Source organism: Aegilops tauschii, chromosome 2 (assembly GCF_002575655.3).
Source record: "Aegilops tauschii subsp. strangulata cultivar AL8/78 chromosome 2, Aet v6.0, whole genome shotgun sequence".
NCBI lineage: Eukaryota > Viridiplantae > Streptophyta > Magnoliopsida > Poales > Poaceae > Aegilops > Aegilops tauschii.
The window spans coordinates 290,898,531-290,920,402 of record NC_053036.3 but is presented as its reverse complement, the minus strand read 5'-3'; positions in this window follow the sequence as shown (position 1 = coordinate 290,920,402).

The window sequence follows — 21,872 nt, the reverse complement described above, 5'->3', positions numbered from 1 at the left end:
GTGTGGTGTTGCAAAGTATTCGGTCCGTTAACAACGGACTGAAGGAAGCCTTTGGTGGCCTCCTGATGGGCTTCGAGGTAAGCCATGTAATGCTCTTTTCGTAAAGAGGATATTTGAACAAAGTTGTACACCCCTTGTATATGGCAGACCCTGAGACATTGCTAGGTTTTGAAAAACCTAGCAGAGGATTGAAAATTTAGGTAATCAGGAGTCTGAACGTATGTGAGTTTTCCGTTATTGCAGGCCTCATCTCTTGCGGCGGCTACTAATGTTGCGGCTTTGGATGAGACGAATCAGAAGATCAAGAGCTCCGATGAGGAGCTCGGCCTTGTCAACAAGTGGTTTGACGAGGCGCATGGTTAGCCCGATCGAGACTTTATGTTTCTTGTATTGATCAAGGTGTTCGGGATTAGCCCTAAGCAAAAGGTGCTTAATTATGTTTGCAGTTGCCACCGTGGAGGTCGTAGGCCTTAGGGCCAAACTGAAGAAGGGCAAAGTGGCGGCGGCCGATCAAGTGGCCGCCGAACTCAAGACGGTGAAAACCGTGGGTGAGAAGCACGAGGTCAGAGTGGCCGAAGTGCAACAAGAGCTCTAGGATGGCATCACTAAATGTGAGGACCTTGAGCAGAAAATAAGGATCAAACCGCTGAGCTGTCCAAAATAGGGGAAGAGATCCGGGAGGCGAGGACGGAGCCGCGAGGCACCTGGAAGGAGCTCCGCCAAGTGAAGCAAATTGCAGATGGTAAGCCGTACTTACTGCAAAGTGTCTTTTGTGGTTAGAAGTTCGCATTGCTCACACAAGTCTGGCGTTCTTCAGGCGCGTTTGCGGAGCTCCCGAGGAGTGTGGTGGATGCGGCAAGGCACTATGCAGCTCGTGAGGGTGATACAGAACACAAGTTATTCCGGGCGCAGTTCCAAGCACCCGAACATCCTCACCTCCTTAGCAAACAGCTGAAGCAGCTGATGGAGCTGCATCGGATGGCTGAGCCAGCCATGAAGGACCTCTATGTCCGGCTGTGGCCCGCAGAGCCAATATCGAGCAGTTACTTCAGCCTAGTGCAGAAGCTGCGTGACGCGTCCTCCCGGATTGATGTTGTGAAGCGCTCCGCATGCATAGAAGGAGCGCGGATGGCCTTCGCGAAGACCATGGTGCACTGGCTGAAAATCAAGCCAGTTGAGATGTCCATCGGTCCCCTACCTGCTGGAAAGGAGCATTGATACGTCTCCAACGTATCTATAATTTATGAAGTATTCATGCTATTATTTCATCATTCTTGGATGTTTTACAATCATTTTATAGCAACTTCATGTCATTTTTTGGGACTAACCTATTGACCCAGTGCCCAGTTCCAGTTGTTGTTTTTTGCTTGTTTTTTACATCGCAGGAAATCAATACCAAGCGGTGTCCAAACGCAGCGAAACTCCACGGAGATATTTTATGGGCCAGAAGACATCCATTGGGCTAGAGCAGCGCCTAGGGGGTGCCCTGAGGGGGGCACAACCCGCCAGGGTGCGCCAGGCCCCCTGGCACGCCCAAGTGGGTTATGCCCACCTCGGTACAATCCCGCATCCCCCTCTTTGCACTATAAATTCCCAAATATTCTGAAACCCTTCGGGGTTAACCTAGATCAGAAGTTCCGACACCGCAAGGCTTTGTAGCCACCGCAAACCAATCTAGACCCGTTCCGGCACCCTGCCGGAGGGGGGAATCATCTCCAGTGACCATCTTCATCATCCCGGCGGCCACCACGATGAGGAGGGAGTAGTCCACCCTTGGGGCTGAGGGTTTGTACTAGTAGCTACGTGTTTAATCTCTCTCTCTCTCTCTCTCTCTCTCTCTCTCTCGTGATCTATATCATGGGCTTTGTTAACATAGATGGATCATATGATGTTTCTCCCCTCTATACTCTTGTTGTGATGAATTGAGTCTTTACCCTTTGAAGTTTTGTCTTGTCGGATTGAATATTCAGAGATGAGAACACATGATGTATGTCTTGCGGTATGAATACTTGAGGTGATAATGGGGTATCATATTGATTTGCTTTATGTATGTTATGGCGCTCAACTTGCGGATTCCAGAGGTGACGTTGGGGTAATCTATGCATAGGAGTTCATGCACGTTTTTATTATCTTTTCTCCGATGGAAAATTTGGGGTCTCTTTGTAGTTCTCTGTGTGGATTGAGTATTATGAATATGAATTTGCTTTGGTGTTATTTTACTATGAACTCTTGATTAGATCGATCAGAAAGAAAGCTTGCATTATTTTAGTACGAACTCTAGGATAGATCGAACAGAAAGAATAGCTTTGAGGTGGTTTCGTACCCTAGAAACAATTTATATCTTTTGTTCTCCGCTAATAGGAACTCAGGGGTGATTCTTTATTGCACTTTGAGGGATAATCATATGATCCAACTATGTTAGCATTGTTGAGAGGTTGCACGAGTGAAAGTGCGGACCCTAGGCCTCATTTTCAAGCATTGCAATACCGTTTTTGTGCCCGTTTACTATTTGCTACCTTGCTGTTTTTATTTATTCAGATTCTAAAAATATATTTCTACCATCAATATTACACTTTTATCACCATCTCTTCGCCGAACTAGTGCACCTATACAATTTTCCATTTATTGTGTGTGTTGGGGACACAAGAGATTTCTTGTATTTGGTTGCAGGGTCGTTTGAGAGAGACCATCTTCATCCCACACCTCCCACGGATTGATAAACCTTAGGTCATCCACTTGAGGGAAAATTGCTACTGTCCTACAAAACTCTGTGCTTGGAGGCCCAACACGAGTCTACAAGAATAAAGTTGCGTAGTAGACATCAAGCTCTTTTCTGGCGCCGTTGCCGGGGAGGTGAGTGCTTGAAGGTATATCTTTAGATCTTGCAATTGAATCTTTTCGTTTCTTGTTTTATCACTAGTTTGGTTTACAAAAGAAAACTACATAAAAATGGAATCGAGGTTACATCATATTATTGATCATGTTTATAATATCTTTCTTGAAAATGATGGATCGGAAAATTGTGCTCAATTTTTAGAAGAAGAAGTCAATAAAATGTTTGGCACCAAATATGTTAATGATGAGCATGATTGCAATGTTGTTAGTATAAATTCTTTGAATATCCATGATGCTAATGATATGCAAAGCTACAAGCTTGGGGATGCTATGTTTGATGAAGATGATATTTTTAGTCCCCCCAAGTTTAGATGAGAAAATTTATTATGATGAAAGCATGCCTCCTATTTATGATGATTATATTGATGAAAGTGGATTTGGAGAGGACATGACTTTATTTAATGATGAATCCACTATTTCGGAAGAGATTTCAATTGATTATTATGAGAACAAGGTTGCTATCTATGATGATTATGGTGATGACATGTATGCTATAAAGAATAATGATAACCATGAAACTTGTCATCATGATTTTAATTTTCACTCTCATGATAGTTATTTTGTTGAGTTTGCTCCCACTACTATTCATGAGAATAAATTTGCTTATGTGGACAGTAGTAAATCTTCTATGCTTTTGGATCATGAAAAGAATGCTTTATGTGATATTTATATTGTTGAATTCATTCGTGATGCTACTAAAAATTATTATGAGAGAGGAACATATGCTTGTAGGTATTGCAATAATATCAAGTTTCCTCTCTATGTGTTGAAAGTTTTGAAGTTATGCTTGTTTTGCCTTCCTATGCTAGTTGATTCTTGTTCCCATAAGTTGTTTGCTCACAAAATCCCTATTCATAGGAAGTGGGTTAGACTTAAATGGGTTTTCCATGTGATTCATGATGCTCTTGTTATGTTTCAATTCTTATCTTTTATGCGAGCAACATTGAAATCATCATGCCTAGCTTAAAAGGCATAAAAGAAATGCGCTTGTTGGGAGACAACCCAACACTTTTACCTACTGTTTTTGTGTGCTCACATGATTAAGCTATTGTATTAATCATGTTTTATTCCTTTTTTTCAATAAAGTTCCAAGTAAAGCCTTTGGGATCATGTCGGGTGATAGTTAATTTGATCTTGCTGAAAAACCGAAACTTTTGCACTCACGAAAATAATTCTCATTTTAACAGAAGAGTGCTTTTGAGTTGATTCTTTTTTCAGAAGATTAATATACAAATTTCTCACGTGTTCCAAATTTTTCAGAATTTTTGAAGTAGCATAAGTATGGTAGTTATCCAGATCATTACAGACTGTTCTGTTTTTGACAGATTCTGTTTCAATGCATAGTTTGCTTGTTTTCTAGTTTCTATGGCTTATATTGCTCAATATAAATTGTGGAAATTATAGGGAAACAATTATGTGGAAACAATTGTGAATCTTGTCTTTGACAGTACCAAAGTGAAATGGTTTGCTCTTTATCATACTAACCTATCTCACGAAGTTCCGTTAAGTTTTGTGTGATTGAAGTTTTCAAGTTTTGGGTGAGATGTCGATATGAGGAGAATAAGGAGTGACAAGACCCTAAGCTTGGGGATTCCCAAGGCACCCCAAGTTAATATCCAAGGAAGATCCAAGCAACTAATCTTGGGGATGCCCCGGAAGGCATCCCCTCTTTCGTCTTCAACATTATCGGTAACCTCACTTGGAGCTATGTTTTCATTCGTCACATGATATGAGTTTTAGTTGGAGCATCATTTTATTTTGTTAGGATTTGCTTGATGTTATTTAGAATAATGTTTTGCATCTTTCATTTTGATAAAAATGTCAAGGATAGCCTTCACCATGCTTATTTTGCAAGTATACATGTTGCTGTTTGAAAACAGAAAGTTTACCGATGTTGCAAAAATTCCCTAGAAAAGTCAGAATGTGATAAAATGTTGAAACTTCTTGCAAAATAAGCTCTGATAAATTTTCTACAGTGTGTTAAATTTTCATAAATTTTGGAGTTTGGGAAGTATGATGAATATTGCATTCTTTATAGATTGTACTGTTTTGGCAGATTGCTGTTATGGTTTCACTGTTTGCATATGTTTGCTTGTTTAATGATTCTATTTGCGGATAGGACTATTAAATATGCAGAGGCATTTAGTATGCAATGTTGAATAATAATTTTAGTGATTTGCTACAGTAGAGATTGATAAGGTTTTTGCATTATTTTATACTAACTTATCTCACGAGTTCTTGTTGAGTTTTGTGTGGATGAAGCTTTTGAGATTTAGGAAAACCGTGATATGAGAAGAATTAAGGAGACATAAAAGCTCAAGCTTGGGGATGCCCAAGGCACCCCAAGATAATATTTCAAGAAGTCTCAAGCATCTAAGCTTGGGGATGCCCCGGTAGGCATCCCACCTTTCTTCCTTCAACAATTATTGGTTAGTATCGGTTGAGCCTAAGTTTTAGCTTCTTCACATAATGTGTGTTATCCTTGGAATGTCATTTTATTTTGTTTTGCTTGCTGTTTTAATAAAATACTTAGATCTAAAAGTTTTTAAATAAAATAGAGCCCTCAAATAATTGCCAAGGAGGCTAAGTAAGCGGCATTCACATCCCGTCAACGAAGCTATTTTCTATGGAATTACTCTTGTGCTTCACTTATATCCTATGAATAAATTGTTGAATGAATTGAATGTCATGAAGTTGATATCTTATCATGCCTAGTGGTAGCTTCACATTGGGTTTAGAAAGTGAAATCTTTTGAGGCTTGACAATCACAATTTTGGTCATACAAGCAATTCACGAATAATTAGTATAAGGAAGAGAACTTTAACATGCAAATACACTATCATGGAAATCTTTTGTGATTGTGATCCCCCATCAAAATATTATATGCCAAAATTGTTGACGTTGGACAAGGAAGACAACGTAATGATTTATGTTTGTTCATATTCACATAGAAGTTATATTGTCATAGATCCTTCAACATGTGGTGCTTGCCCCCCATCTTTGCTAGCCAAAAATTCTGCACCAAGTAGAGATACTACTTGTGCATCCAAAAACCCTTAAACCCAAATCTTATCTTCAAGAGTCCACCATACCTACCTAAGGATTGAGCAACATCCTTCAAGTAAGTTTTCATCGGTGCACTAAAGCAATAAAAATTGCTTCTAAAAGTGTTAGATCATTTAGTGTAAGAGAAAATCGAGCGTTGTACGAACTTGTGATGGCAAAGCAATAAAAGCGAAGGACTGCATAATAAAGGTTGCTATCATAAGGGCCAATATAACATGACGTTCTTTTGCACTAAGGGGTTGAGCATACAAACAAATAAGCGCATGGAAACCTCTGCTTCCCTCTGCGAAGGGCCTATCTTTTAATTTTTCGTATTTACTTTTATGCAAAGAGTCAAAGTTTTTCTCTCTATTCCTTTTTATTTTTCTCTTTTGGCAAGCATCAAGTGGTGAGGAAAGATCTAGGCACATATGTACAGTTGAATATGGGTAGCATGAGTTATTATTGTTGACATCACCATTGAGGTGAATACGTTGGGAGGCAAAACAATAAGCCCCTATCATTCTATGTGTCCGGTTGAAACGTTTTGCTCATGTGTATGCGGTGAGTGTTAGCAATCATAGAAGACTATATGATGGTAGAGTATGTGGAGCTCTTACTTAAACTCTGTTAAATAAGTTGAAGTGCAATTGCTTGGTGACTAACAACATAGGTTGTTGAGTTTCAAGAGAGTTCATTGTTTGAACCTTGACATGTGAATTGGTTGCTACTATAACATGAGAAGTTTTATAAGAAAGAATTGCTGTTATGATGCTAGGAAAAGTGATTGAAATTATCGTTGATCAAACTTCTGCACTTTGCTAGCATTCACACTTCATAAATTATTTCTTTTATCATTTACCTACTCGAGGACGAGTAGGAATTAAGCTTGGTGATGCTGATACGTCTCCAACGTATCTATAATTTATTAAGTATTCATGCTATTATTTCATCATTCTTGGATGTTTTAGAATCATTTTATAGCAGCTTTATATCATTTTTGGGACTAACCTATTGACCCAGTGCCCAGTGCCACATGTTGTTTTTTGCTTGTTTTTTACATCGCGGGAAATCAATACCAACTGGAGTCCAAACGCAGCGAAACTCCACGGAGATTTTTTATGGGCCAGAAGACATCCATTGGGCCAGAGCAGCGCCTAGGGGGTGCCCCGAGGGGGGCACAACCCGCCAAGGCATGCCAGGCCCCCCTAGGCGCGCCCAGGTGGGTTATGCCCACCTCGGTGGCCTCCCGCACCCCCTCTTTGCACTATAAATTCCCAAATATTCCGAAAACCTTTGGGGTTAACCTTAATCAGAAGTTCCGCTACTGCAAGGCTTTGTAGCCACCGAAAACCAATCTAGACCCATTCCGGCACCCTGCCGGAGGGGGGATCATCTCTGGTGGCCATCTTCATCATCCCGGCGGCCACCACGATGAGGAGGGAGTAGTCCACCCTCGGGGCTGAGAGTTTGTACCAGTAGCTACGTGTTTAATCTCTCTCTCTCTCTCTCTCTCTCTCTCTCTCTCGTGATCTATATCATGGGCTTTGTTAACATAGATGGATCATATGATGTTTCTCGCCTCTATACTCTTGTTGTGATGAATTGAGTCTTTACCCTTTGAAGTTTTGTCTTGTTGGATTGAATATTCAGAGATGCGAACACATGATGTATGTCTTGCGGTATGAATACTTGAGGTGATAATGGGGTATCATATTGATTCACTTGATGTATGTTATGGCACTCAACTTGTGGATTCCCGAGGTGACGTTGGGGTAATCTATGCATAGGAGTTAATGCATGTTTTTATTATCTTTTCGCCGATAGAAACTTTGGGGTCTCTTTGTAGTTCTTTGTGTGGATTGAGTATTATGAATATGAATTTGCTTTGGTGTTATTTTAGTACGAACTCTTGATTAGATCGATAGGAAAGAATAACTTGCGTTATTTTAGTACGAACTCTAGGATAGATCGAACAGAAAGAATAGCTTTGAGGTGGTTTCGTACCCTACAAACAATTTATATCTTTTGTTCTCCGCTAATAGGAACTCAGGAGTGATTCTTTATTGCACTTTAAGGGATAATCATATGATCCAACCATGTTAGCATTTTGGAGAGGTTGCACGAGTGAAAGTACGGACCCTAGGCCTCATTTTCAAGCATTGCAATACCGTTTTTGTGCCCGTTTACTATTTGCTACCTTGCTGTTTTTATTTATTCGGATTATAAAAATATATTTCTACCATCAATATTACACTTTTATCACCATCTCTTCGCCGAACTAGTGCACCTATACAATTTGCCATTGTATTGGGTGTGTTGGGGACACAAGAGATTTCTTGTATTTGGTTGCAGGGTCGTTTGAGAGAGACCATCTTCATCCTACACCTCCCACGGATTGATAAACCTTAGGTCATCCACTTGAGGGAAAATTTCTACTGTCCTACAAAACTCTGTGCTTGGAGGCCCAACACGAGTCTACAAGAATAAAGTTGCGTAGTAGACATCAAGCATCATCGTCTCGAGTAGTATTTCCCCATTGTTATGGATGCTGCTCGGGCAATAAAGGACCAGTGTCCCAAAGATGTAATCCTTGAGTAAACTATCATGTAATGACAATTAGACCTTTTGCTTAATGCGGACCTTTCTATGGTTTATCATACTTGAATATGTTTTGGTTTTATTTTGAATCATGTGCAGCCATTTTGAATCTGAAAGTTGCCAGCTGTCGGCTTCAGCCCCCATGTAGATGCTAGAGTGGTGATTCTCCCTCCGCACTGTGACCCTTAGCTGACATTTTGGTGCCCGGAGGCGTTAGTCCTTGAGGGGAACAAGGCACTCAGACTATTCGGCTTTATTACCTTCACTTAGCCATAGGAGCTTGACTGCGGGGGCTAGTGACTAGGCCCTAGTGTTTTGTGATATTCAGTAAAGCCGAGGCATATGCCTTTTATCACGCGGTTTGTGTAAAGACAAACCCTTCGTGTAACACGGTGTATGTAGCGACCAGACCTCAAATGGCCTGTGCTGCTGTGCACCAGTGTCATCCCTGGATCAGTAATGCTGACACGCACAGTACAAATGGAGGATTTATAACAGAGTAGCAATCACACACTTATTACATCGAATATCTCCAAAGAGATTAAGCATGATAAACATGGCTTAAGGCCATCTAATAACGATAACAGCGGAAGACTTGGAAGATAAGTGAGTCCATCAACTCCAGCGGCATCACTGAGTATAAGACCACGACCTAAGGCACCTTACTCGTCGTCTGAAAAGTCTGCAACATGAAACGTTGCAGCCCGGAGACGGGTCAGCACATAGAATATGCTGGCAAAGTAACACATAAAGAGCAATGAACAATAATAATGCTATACTATATGCATATATGGCTAGTGGAAAGGCTCTATGGTTACAGTTTTGCGAAAAGCCAATTTTATCCTACTACAAAGGAATAAATTTTATTTAACTATCATGGTGGTTGAAACATTGAGAAGGTACCTCCAACTCAATCCCAATTAAGTAACATCATTAACCCAACAAAATTAATTGTAAGTATCACGGTGATGAGATTCAAATGATAATCCAGGTACTAGATACTCAAGTTGTCCATAACCGGGGACACGGCTAATCATGATCAGTTTGTACACTCTGCAGAGGTTTGTGCACTTTTCCCCACAAGACTCGATCGCCTCCGCTTGATTCTCGCACTGCCTGATGTTTGAGAAACGGATGACCGAGACACAGTCTTTCAGAAACAGTCACTCTCTACTCTAGATGGACCGGTACACCTACTTTCCCCTACATCTGCTAGTCCACCTCTTCAAGAGATCCTGTAACCTACTCAGCTATGCTAGAGCCCATAATAGCTTGCGGCTGCACACGGAAGTTTCTAGCATGAATAATCTTATGATCCCTTTGAGCCTGGGTGGCGGACCTTATACATACAGACAACACTGGGTTCTCCAGGTGCCTCAATCCACCCAGATGTGAGTTTTTAGTTGCCACCTTAAGTTAAACCATTATTAACAATCTCACATCTGTCATGAATGTCTCTCAAACCCAATCCACGTCTACGAGCATAGCATGGCATTGATAAAAGCAACGTAGAAGTAACTCCCAAGGGTTTAATAGATAAAACAGGTAATAGGTACTACCTCAACTACTTCCCAATACCCACAGTTTAATTAGATCCTAATCATGCAATATGTTTGACGAAATAGATCTAATGCAATAAAACTGGGTATGAACGGGGTATGATCAAAGTGTTACTTGCCTTGCTGATGATCCGCAAAACCTAGCGAGTCGAAGTAACAAGCGGCACACTCCGGGTACTCTATCGCAAACAAACAAGCATACAATCAGTACTCAACTAATGCACAGGTAAAACTCGAATAAAAGATCCAACCAGAAAGTTCAACTTAAGAACTCCGGTTTGCAAAAAGAATCAACTCGAAAGAAGCAACGAAAGTCAAACGGCGAAAGAAAGAAACTTCGTTTGCTAATCTGGATCTAGGTCAAATTTTACTATAGCAAAAACTTGTTTGAGTAGGTTAAACCGAAAGAGAATTTCGAGACGAAACTCTTGGCGCTTGAATCGCCTGATTCCGATAAACGAGCGAGAAGTTAAACAGATTCAAAAATTCGATCGGAAACCGAATCTGAGAAAATAACGAGAAAATCCGACGAAAAAGAAAAACGGACGAACGGTTAAATAACGGACGTTCGTTAACAGAGAAAAACCGACGAACGCGTTCGTTAAAACGAACGGTTCGGTGAACGCTCGTGAAATAAGAAAACCGAAAAAAAACCGATCTATTGTTTTTTTTAAACAAAAGGTTTTCTTAACAGAAAACCGGTCAACACGAGATGGCCGGCGGCATACCTCGTCGGGCTACTCCGGCGGGCGGGGCTCGGCGGCGAGGGGTGCGGGGCTCGGGGGGGGGGGCTCCGGCGGCGAGGGGCTCCGGCTCGGGGGGCTCCGGCGGCGGGAGGCGAGGCAACGGCGGGCGGCGGCGGCGGCTAGATGTGGCGGCGGCGGCGTGCTCCTCCGGCGGCGGTGACGAGAGAAACGGAGAGGGGGGGTATATATGGAGGGGGGTGCGGCGGCTTGGGGGAGGGGCAACCCGAGGCGGCGGCGGCGTCGTGGCGATGGCGGACTCCGGCGGCGGCTCGGCGTGCGGGAGGAGGAGAGGCGACGGAGTGGGCCGTCGGCTGGGCTCGGCCCAGTCGGCGCGGCGCGTTTGTGTGTTTTTTTTAAATATGTTCCGCGGAAAATATTGCGTAGAAAAATAAATAAAAATCAGAAAAATATGAAATAAATTTTCCCCGTCTAGTTAGAAAATCGAGAATAGGGTGAACATTTTTAAAATAAAAAATAAATATTTTGAAAACATGCATATTTTTAAATGCAATAAAATTTGCAAATAAAATCCAAATAAATTCCAAATAATGATTTTAACATTTTTCCTCCAGTATTTCAATGTTTTGGAGAAGTCATATTTTCTCCTCTCGTTTATTTAAAATGAAATATTTTTCCGGAGAGAAAAATAATTAAAAATCCAAATCCTCGTTTGAAAAATCAAATAAGAAAATACGAGAAAATCCCCAACTCTCTCCGAGGGTCCTTGAGTTGCTTAGGATTTATCGAGGATTTGTCAAAATGAACAAAACATGATATGAAAATGATGATCTATGTATAACATTCCAAATTGAAAATTTGGGATGTTACAAACCTACCCCCCTTAAGATGAATCTCGCCCTCGAGATTCGGGTTGGCTAGAAAACAGGTGGGAGTGGTTTTTCCGTAGATCTTCCTCTCGCTCCCAGGTGGCCTCATCTTCTGTGTGGTGACTCCACTGGACTTTGCAAAACTTGATAACCTTGCTGCGGGTAACTCGGCTGGCATACTCGAGAATCTTAACTGGCTTCTCCTCATAGGTCAAATCACTTTCCAACTGAATCGCTTCCAGTGGCACAGTATCTCTCAGCGGTATCTCAGCCATCTCTGCGTGGCACTTCTTCAACTGCGAAACATGGAATACATCATGAACTTCAGACAATCCTTCGGGCAATTCCAGCTTGTAGGCAACTTCTCCCATATGTTCCAACACTCTGTATGGTCCGATAAAACGAGGCGCTAACTTTCCCTTAACTCCAAAGCGCTTCACTCCTCGAAGTGGTGATACTCGAAGGTAAACTCGGTTTCCGACTTCGTGGACTGTCTCCTTTCGTTTAGAATCAGCATAACTCTTCTGCCTGGACTGGGCTACCTTGAGCCTGTCGTGAATCAACCTTACTTTCTGTTCAGACTCCTTAATCAAATCTGGTCCAAACAACTGACGGTCTCCAACTTCGTCCCATAACAACGGTGTTCTACACCTCCTTCCGTACAAGGCTTCGAAAGGGGCCATCTTCAAACTGGTCTGATAACTGTTGTTATAAGAAAACTCCGCATATGGCAAGTTGTCGTCCCCACTAGATCCATAGTCTAGCGCACATGCTCTCAACATGTCCTCCAAAATCTGGTTGACTCTCTCGGTCTGTCCATCTGTCTGCGGGTGAAATGCTGTACTAAATTCCAGCCTGGTTCCCAATGTTTCATGTAACTGCTTCCAAAACTTCGAGGTAAATTGGGTTCCTCTGTCTGATACAATGGTCCTCGGAACTCCATGCAAACATACTATCCTAGTCATGTATATCTTTGCCAACTTAGCACTGGTGTAAGTGGTCTTCACTGGAATGAAATGAGCCACTTTCGTCAAACGGTCGACTACAACCCATATCGAGTCATAGCCTGAACGGGTCCTGGGTAATCCCGTGATAAAATCCATGCCTATTTTATCCCACTTCCATTCGGGTATCGGCAATGGTTGTAGCAATCCTGCTGGCTTCTGATGCTCTGCCTTCACTCTCTGACATACATCACAAACTGCTACAAACTCCGCAATATCCTTCTTCATTCCGGTCCACCAGAAAGTATTCTTCAAATCCAAATACATCTTGGTATTCCCTGGGTGAATTGAGTACGGTGAATCATGCGCTTCTTGCAAAATCAACTTCCTGATCTCCGGATCATTTGGCACATATACACGGTCCTCGAACCATAAGGTATCGTGCTCATCCTCACGAAATCCCTTGGCTTTTCCTTTGCTCATCTTCTCCTTTATCTCTTCAATCTCCTTGTCTGTCTTCTGAGCTTCTCTGATCCTTTCCATCAAGGTAGACTGAATCTCCAATGTCGCTAAATAGCCTCTAGGGACTATCTCCAAGCATAGCTCACGTATGTCCTCGGCTAACTCCTGAGGTAACTCTCCTGTCATGAGGTTGTTGACATGACTCTTGCGGCTCAACGCGTCTGCTACTACGTTAGCCTTTCCGGGGTGATAATGCAATCTCATATTATAGTCTTTGATGAGCTCCAACCATCTCCTCTGTCTGAGGTTTAACTCCTTCTGCGTGAAAATGTACTTCAAACTCTTGTGATCCGTGTACACCTCACAATGGTTTCCGATGAGAAAATGTCTCCATGTCTTCAATGCATGCACCACGGCTGCTAATTCCAAATCATGCGTAGCATAATTCTTCTCATGGGGTTTAAGTTGTCGTGAAGCATACGAAACAACTCTTCCTTCCTGCATAAGCACTGCTCCAAGTCCTCGACGAGAAGCGTCGCAATAAACTTCATAGTCCTTGCGTTGATCTGGCAGAATCAACACGGGTGAGGTAACCAATCGTTGCTTCAACTCTTGGAAACTAGCTTCACATTCCTCAGTCCAATTAAATTTGGTGTCCTTCTTCAATAGCTCAGTCATGGGCTTAGCAATCCTTGAGAAATTCTCGATAAATCTCCGGTAGTATCCTGCGAGTCCAAGAAAACTCCGGATTTCTCCAACTGTAGTGGGCGATTCCCAACTTGTCACTGTGTCAACCTTGGCAGGGTCTACTGCTATTCCTTCTCCAGAAATAACATGTCCAAGGAATCCAACTTCCTTCAACCAAAACTCACATTTGCTGAACTTGGCATATAACTGATGTTCCTTGAGCTTCTCAAGTACCAATCGTAAATGCTCCTCATGCTCTTCTTCATCCTTGGAAAAGATTAAAATATCATCAATGAACACCACGACGAACTTATCCAAAAACTCCATAAACACTTTGTTCATCAGGTTCATGAAATAGGCCGGTGTGTTAGTCAGTCCAAATGACATAACGGTATACTCATACAATCCATATCTGGTGGTAAAAGCTGTCTTGGGTATATCCTGCTCTCGAATCTTTAACTGATGGTATCCTGATCGTAGATCGATCTTGGAAAATACTTTAGCTCCTTGCAGGCGGTCAAACAAATCATTGATCATCGGCAGTGGGTACTTGTTTTTGATGGTCACTTCATTCAATCCTCCGTAATCAACAACCATCCTTAGTGATCCATCTTTCTTCTCCACTAGAAGTACTAGTGATCCCCAAGGTGACGAACTTGGGCGAATATAGCCTTTATCCAGTAACTCCTTGATCTGCTTCTTAATTTCCTCCAAATCCTTTGCGGGCATCCTGTACGGTCTCTTAGATATTGGCCCTGTGCCTGGCAAAAGTTCAATCAAAAACTCAATGTCTCTATCTGGTGGCATGCCTGGCAACTCTTCTGGAAATACATCCGGATAATCCTTCACCACTGGTACTTCCTCCTGTACAACTTCTGATAAGGAATTCACTTGAGTCCTTTTCGGCATATGCCGGGATACATACTTGATCCTTTTTCCTTCCGGGGTGGTAAGCAAAATAGTCTTGCTGGCACAATCGATGTTTCCTCCATACAACGATAGCCAATCCATTCCCAAAATCACATCCAAACCTTGCGATTCCAAAACAATGAGGTCTGTGGGGAAAACATGCCTTCCAATGGCCAACGGTATCTGAAAACATCCTTGGGTGGCCATATACTCTGCTCCTGGCGAGGTTACTAACATGGGGCTTTTGAGAACTTGGGTGGACATCTTAAACTTGTTTACGAATCCCCTTGATATGTATGAATGCGATGCACCAGTATCGAAAAGAACAGTTGCAGTAAATGACTTAACCAAAAACTTACCTATTACTGCATCAGGCTGAGCTTCAATCTCCTCCACGCTCACGTGGTTCACATGTCCTTTGTTGAACGGGTTCGGCTTCTTCCCAGAGCTTCCATTGCCGTTTCCATTTTGGGCTTCGGGGCAATCAGTTGCATAATGTCCCGTCTTCTGGCACTTGAAACAAGTAATGTGGCTTAGATCTCTCTTGGTTGGGGTAGATGGGTTGGTGCGGTTCTGTCCGTTTCCTCCTCCATTCCCATTACCATTCTTGGCGCCATTATGGTTGTGCGAACTACCTCCTCCATGGGTATGCTGAAACTGTCCTCCCGGCTTCGGGGTAAATCGTGGCTTCTGCTGGGCTCCAGAATTATACTTCCCTTGTCCATACTTCCTCTTGCGGTTTTCAATCTGCTGTTGCTTCCCTTCTATCATGAGAGCTCTATCTACCAGCTCTTGGTAGTTGTTGAAAGTTGCTACCATCAACTGCATACTCAGCTCATCATTCAATCCTTCCAGAAACTTCTCCTGCTTGGCTGCATCCGTAGCAACGTCATCTGGTGCATAACGTGCTAACTTACTGAAATCTTCCACATACTGGCCTACGGTGCGTCCTCCTTGGCGTAGGTTGCGAAACTCATGCTTCTTCATAGCCATAGCTCCTGCTGAAACATGAGATGTACGGAAAGCTTGCTGAAACTGGTCCCATGTGACAGTGTCAATAGGGTGCGTGGCTGTATAATTCTCCCACCATGATGTTGCGGGTCCATCAAGCTGATGTGCGGCAAAACGCACTCTTTCCGCATCTGTGCATCCTGCAGTGGTTAACTCCCTTCCAACTTTGCGGAGCCAATCATCTGCAACAATCGGCTCGGTGCTACTGGAAAACACCGGCGGGTTTAGCCTTAAGAAACGGGCTAAGTGGTCAACAGGTGGTGGTGGCGGTGGGTTGTTGTTGTTGTTGTTGCCTTGGTTCTGAACTAACACTTGCATCAGGGCATTCTGTTGCTGAATCAACTGGGTGATCTCTGGCGGGAAAACAAATCCGGGGTCGCGTCTCGGAGGCATCTGATAGGTTTAGAAAAGATGAGAATTAAGAATGGAATGAGGTCTAGAGAGAAAACACTACCCATATGCTCATGAGACAAATTCAATCAATATCACTCAATCAATCCAAACAAGGCAAAACAATCGATCTAACTAGCGTTACAAAGTGCTTGAACTATACTACTAAATGGGGGAAAAACTACTACTGATATGGTAGTCTACTAAAAATTCTGATCCGTTGAAGACTCCATGATGTCTGCTCCAGCTTCATCAACCCATTCCTCTTCACTTGGTTCCGAGTCGGTGTCGTCGATGATGATGTAGTTATCCGGACAAGTGCATTCGTCGACTTCTGCTTTTGGCACTGGATTTCCCACGAATGTTCCAATCTTATTCTCCAGGTCGTCAATCTTCCCGACTAGTGCGTTGATTTCTTCCAAATAGTCTTCGCGTGTAGTCTTGAGTTCTTCTTGGAGTTCCTTGATCTTCGTGAATGCCTTCTTCAGTTCTTCCTTGTCCGTGCAGATCTGGTTCTCCTGGCGTCGAATATGTTGGTTCTGCTCCTGGATGAAAGCTGCAATTGATCCATCCTTCTTGGTCTTGATCATCTCCCATTGCGCGTCTCGACGTCCACAAATTTGATAAATTGTATCCTTAAGCTCCTGGTGATAGACTTCTCCAATGCGTCCCATGGCGATATGTGCGGCCATGCTCTTCCCTAAGCTCCAAGTTGGTGCTTCGAAAACCAACCTTATGGGTTCCGTAATTGGCGCAAACGTTCTTCCTGGAATGCTAACTTGAATCTTCCAGCTCTCCTCTTCAGGTAATGTAGCGTTGTAGGTTCCGGTGACGCTTGGTATTACTATGTTCAAGTACTTGGTGACTTCCTTCAAATGTCGTCCAAATGGCGTGTCTTCATCTGGTTGCATGAACTTGCTCCTTGCATTCGCCATTCCTAAAAGAGTAGAAGTGGAGAGGGGTCAGAAATGAGAAGAGAGAAGTTTTCTAGGGCTTAAGCTTAGTGGCCGTGTCCTATAGTCAGCGTGGGCTCTGATACCAACTTTGTAGCGACCAGACCTCAAATGGCCTGTGCTGCTGTGCACCAGTGTCATCCCTGGATCAGTAATGCTGACACGCACAGTACAAATGGAGGATTTATAACAGAGTAGCAATCACACACTTATTACATCGAATATCTCCAAAGAGATTAAGCATGATAAACATGGCTTAAGGCCATCTAATAACGATAACAGCGGAAGACTTGGAAGATAAGTGAGTCCATCAACTCCAGCGGCATCACTGAGTATAAGACCACGACCTAAGGCACCTTACTCGTCGTCTGAAAAGTCTGCAACATGAAACGTTGCAGCCCGGAGACGGGTCAGCACATAGAATATGCTGGCAAAGTAACACATAGAGAGCAATGAACAATAATAATGCTATACTATATGCATATATGGCTGGTGGAAAGGCTCTATGGTTACAGTTTTGCGAAAAGCCAATTTTATCCTACTACAAAGGAATAAATTTTATTTAACTATCATGGTGGTTGAAACATTGAGAAGGTACCTCCAACTCAATCCCAATTAAGTAACATCATTAACCCAACAAAATTAATTATAAGTATCACGGTGATGAGATTCAAATGATAATCCAGGTACTAGATACTCAAGTTGTCCATAACCGGGGACACGGCTAATCATGATCAGTTTGTACACTCTGCAGAGGTTTGTGCACTTTTCCCCACAAGACTCGATCGCCTCCGCTTGATTCTCGCACTGCCTGATGTTTGAGAAACGGATGACCGAGACACAGTCTTTCAGAAACAGTCACTCTCTACTCTGGATGGACCGGTACACCTACTTTCCCCTACATCTGCTAGTCCACCTCTTCAAGAGATCCTGTAACCTACTCAGCTATGCTAGAGCCCATAATAGCTTGCGGCTGCACACGGAAGTTTCTAGCATGAATAATCTTATGATCCCTTTGAGCCTGGGTGGCGGACCTTATACATACAGACAACACTGGGTTCTCCAGGTGCCTCAATCCACCCAGATGTGACTTTTTAGTTGCCACCTTAAGTTAAACCATTATTAACAATCTCACATCTGTCATGAATGTCTCTCAAACCCAATCCACGTCTACGAGCATAGCATGGCATTGATAAAAGCAACGTAGAAGTAACTCCCAAGGGTTTAATAGATAAAACAGGTAATAGGTACTACCTCAACTACTTCCCAATACCCACAGTTTAATTAGATCCTAATCATGCAATATGTTTGACGAAATAGATCTAATGCAATAAAACTGGGTATGAACGGGGTATGATCAAAGTGTTACTTGCCTTGCTGATGATCCGCAAAACCTAGCGAGTCGAAGTAACAAGCGGCACACTCCGGGTACTCTATCGCAAACAAACAAGCATACGATCAGTACTCAACTAATGCATAGGTAAAACTCGAATAAAAGATCCAACCAGAAAGTTCAACTTAAGAACTCCGGTTTGCAAAAAGAATCAACTCGAAAGAAGCAACGAAAGTCAAACGGCGAAAGAAAGAAACTTCGTTTGCTAATCTGGATCTAGGTCAAATTTTACTGTAGCAAAAACTTGTTTGAGTAGGTTAAACGGAAAGAGAATTTCGAGACGAAACTCTTGGCGCTTGAATCGCCTGATTCCGATAAACGAGCGAGAAGTTAAACAGATTCGAAAATTCGATCGGAAATCGAATCTGAGAAAATAACGAGAAAATCCGACGAAAAAGAAAAACGGACGAATGGTTAAATAACGGACGTTCGTTAACAAAGAAAAACCGACGAACGCGTTCGTTAAAACGAACGGTTCGGTGAACGCTCGTGAAAAGAAAACCAAAAAAAAACGATCTAGGGTTTTTTTAAACAAAAGGTTTTTTTTTAAACAGAAAACCGGTCAACACGAGATGGCCGGCGGCATACCTCGTCGGGCTACTCCGGCGAGGGCTCCGGCGGGCGGGGCTCGGGGGGGGGGGGGGGCTCCGGCGGCGAGGGGCTCCGGCTCGGGGAGCTACGGCGGCGGGCGGCGAGGCAACGGCGGGCGGCGGCGGCGGCTAGATGTGGCGGCGGCGGCGTGCTCCTCCGGCGGCGGTGACGAGAGAAACGAAGAGGGGGGGTATATATGGAGGGGGGGTGCGGCGGCTTGGGGGAGGGGCAACCCGAGGCGGCGGCGGCGTCGTGGCGATGGCGGACTCCGGCGGCGGCTCGGCGTGCGGGAGGAGGAGAGGCGACGGGGTGGGCCGTCGGCTGGGCTCGGCCCAGTCGGCGCGGCGCGTTTGTGTTTTTTTTAATATGTTCCACGGAAAATATTGCGTAGAAAAATAAATAAAAATCAGAAAAAATATGAAATAAATTTTTCCCGTCTAGTTAGAAAATCTAGAATAGGGTGAACATTTTTAAAATCAAAAATAAATATTTTGAAAACATGCATATTTTTAAATGCAATAAAATTTGCAAATAAAATCCAAATAAATTCCAAATAATGATTTTAACATTTTTCCTCCAGTATTTCAATGTTTTGGAGAAGTCATATTTTCTCCTCTCGTTTATTTAAAATGAAATATTTTTCTGGAGAGAAAAATAATTAAAAATCCAAATCCTCGTTTGAAAAATCAAGTAAGAAAATACGAGAAAATCCCCAACTCTCTCCGAGGGTCCTTGAGTTGCTTAGGATTTATCGAGGATTTGTCAAAATGCACAAAACATGATATGCAAATGATGATCTATGTATAACATTCCAAATTGAAAATTTGGGATGTTACAGTGTAATGTCCTTGATGCACCGCTCGGTGCGCCACCCCTCCAGCGTCGTCTGTGGATGTTGTGAACGTCTGGCAGACACGTTCTGATGACTACTCGAAAGTTCAGTGCGCCATGCTTTACAGCTTAGAACCGAGGCTCCAAAGACGTTTTGAGCACCATGGAGCATATGAGATGTTCCAGGAGCTGAAATTGGTATTTCAGGCTCACACCCGGGTTGAGAGGTATGACTCCTCCGACAAGTTCTTTAGCTTCTAGATGGAAGAGAACATCTCCGTTAGCGAGCATGTACTCAAAATGTCTGAGCAATTCAAGTACTTGAATCATTTCGGCTTTAATCTTCCGGATGAAGTCGCGATTGACATGGTACTTCACTCACTGCCACCAAGCTACAAGAGATTCATGATGAACTATAATATGCAAGGGATGGAGAAAACAATCCCTGAGCTCTTTGCGATGCTTAAGGTCGCAAAGGTAGAAATCAAGAAAGAGCATCAAGTGTTGATGGTCAACAATACCACCCGTTTCAAGAAGAAAGGCAAGGGAAAGAAGGGGAACTTCAAGAAGAATGGCAAGCCAGTTGCCGCTCCCGCGAAGAAACCCAAGGTTGGACCCAGACCTGAGACTGAGTGCTTCTATTGCAAGGGGAATGGTCACTGGAAGCGGAACTGCCCCAAGTACTTGGTAGATAAGAAGGCTGGCAATGCCAACAAAGGTATATGTGATATACATGCTATTGATGTGTACCTTACTAGTGCTCGTAGTAGCGCCTGGGTATTTGATACTGGTTCAGTTGCTAGTATTGTAACTCGAAACATGAGCTGCAGAATAAACGGAGACTAGCTAAGGACGAGGTGACGATGCGTGTCGGAAATGGTTCCAAGGTTGATGTGATCACCATCGACATGCTCCCTCTACATTTACCTTCGGTATTAGTTTTAAACCTAAATAATTGTTATTTGGTGCATGCGTTAAGCACGAACATTATATCTAGATCTTGTTTATTGCGAGACTCTTATTCATTTAAGTCAGAGAATAATGGTTGTTCTATTTATATGGATAATATCTTTTATGGTCATGCACCCCTTGTGAATTGTTTATTCTTGTTGAATCTCGATCGTAGTGATACATGATACGTCTCCATTGTATATATATTTTTTATTGTTTCATGCCAATATTATACAACTTTCACATATTTTTGGCAAATTTTTATATGATTTATTGGACTAACCTATTGATCCAGTGCCCAGTGTCAGTTCCTGTTTTTGTATGTTTTTTGTATCGCAGAAAATCCATATCAAACGAAGTCCAAATGCAATAAAATTTTACGGAGAATTATTTTGGAATATTTGTGATTTTTGAGAGTTGGAATCTGTTGGGGAATGTACTATTTCAAAAAAATTCCTACGATCACGCAACATATATCTAGGAGAAGCATAGCAACAAGCGGGGAGAGTGTGTCCATGTACCCTCGTAGACCGAAAGCGGAAGCGTTTACTAACGCAGTTGATGTAGTCGAACGTCTTTGCGATCCAACCGATACAAGTACCAAACGCACGGCACATCCGCGATCTGCACATGTTCAGCTCGGTGACATCCCTCGAACTCTTGATCCAATTGAGGCCGAGGGAGAGTTACCAGCGCAGGGCTTCACCTAAGCACTACGACGATATGACCGAGGTGTAAAACTGTTGAGGGGGGCACCACACAAGGCTAAAGATCAACTTGTGTGTCTATGGGGTGCCCTCCCCCATAGATAAAGGAGGGAGGGAGGAGGCTGGCTGGCCCTAGGGGGCGCGCCCAAGGAGGGGAGTCCTACTAGGACTCCAAGTCCTAGTAGGATTCCACCAAGAGGGAGAGAGGGGGAGGACGGAGAGGGAGTAGGAAATGGGGGCGCCGCCCCCTTCCCTTGTCCTATTCGGACTCCAAGGGGGGCGTGGCCTGCCCTGGCTGCCCTCCTCTCTCTCTCTCTCTCCAATAGGGCCCATGGTGGCCCATTAGTTTCCCCAGGGGGTTCCGGTAACC